A 275-nucleotide genomic window follows, 5' to 3' on the forward strand; every position below is an offset into this window, starting at 1 on the left:
AGGTAAGAATGCATGTGCTGCCGGGCACAGTGGCTCACGCCTGTAATCCCAGCACTTTGGGAGGCCGAGACCACCCTGGCAAACACAGTGAAACCCTGTTTCTACTAAAAATACAAAAAAAATTAGCCGGGCGTGGTGGTGGACACCTGTAGTCCCAGCTTCTCAGGAGGCTGAGGCAGGAGAATGGTGTGAACCCGGGAGGTGGAGCTTGCAGTGAGCTGAGATCCGGCCACTGCACTCCAGCCTGGGCGACAGAGCGAGACTCCGTCTCAAAA

This window comes from Rhinopithecus bieti, unplaced genomic scaffold (assembly GCF_001698545.2).
Source record: "Rhinopithecus bieti isolate Rb0 unplaced genomic scaffold, ASM169854v2 scaffold_12086, whole genome shotgun sequence".
NCBI lineage: Eukaryota > Metazoa > Chordata > Mammalia > Primates > Cercopithecidae > Rhinopithecus > Rhinopithecus bieti.